At 30.2% G+C, this 305-nt stretch overlaps 1 protein-coding gene across 1 annotated transcript in view; it reads left to right on the top strand.

Annotated features, from left to right (window-relative positions):
* The window catches only part of LOC119594501 (tetraspanin-9-like), a 64240-nt gene that overhangs the window by 3202 nt on the left and 60733 nt on the right, over positions 1-305 (top strand). The gene's annotated exons all lie outside the window — the stretch shown is intronic.

The raw sequence follows: 305 nt of genomic DNA, 5'->3' as shown, positions 1-305 counted from the left end.
ATCGTTATCGTTTGTATCAGTTTAATTACCAATCATCTTAATTCGCGCATTTTTTCAGATTACCCTCTTCTTAAAAAAAACTATAATCACTCCACATACATTTCTAAATATTCTTTCACCATAACGTCATTGGATAAGGAAATGTCATTACTTTATTTTACAACTCGATATTACAGAAAATCGTATTACAAAATGCAGTATGTGAATTATCCTTCTGATCTGTGGAATGTTTCGGTGAGATGTCAAAGGCTGGCATCTTTATCTCATCATATTACGTTAGATTTAGTTTTTAAAGATAGATTTGA

This window comes from Penaeus monodon, chromosome 34, assembly GCF_015228065.2.
Source record: "Penaeus monodon isolate SGIC_2016 chromosome 34, NSTDA_Pmon_1, whole genome shotgun sequence".
Taxonomy (NCBI): domain Eukaryota; kingdom Metazoa; phylum Arthropoda; class Malacostraca; order Decapoda; family Penaeidae; genus Penaeus; species Penaeus monodon.
The sequence above is the reverse complement of the archived record's forward strand: the minus strand, read 5'-3'. Positions and strand labels throughout refer to the sequence as shown.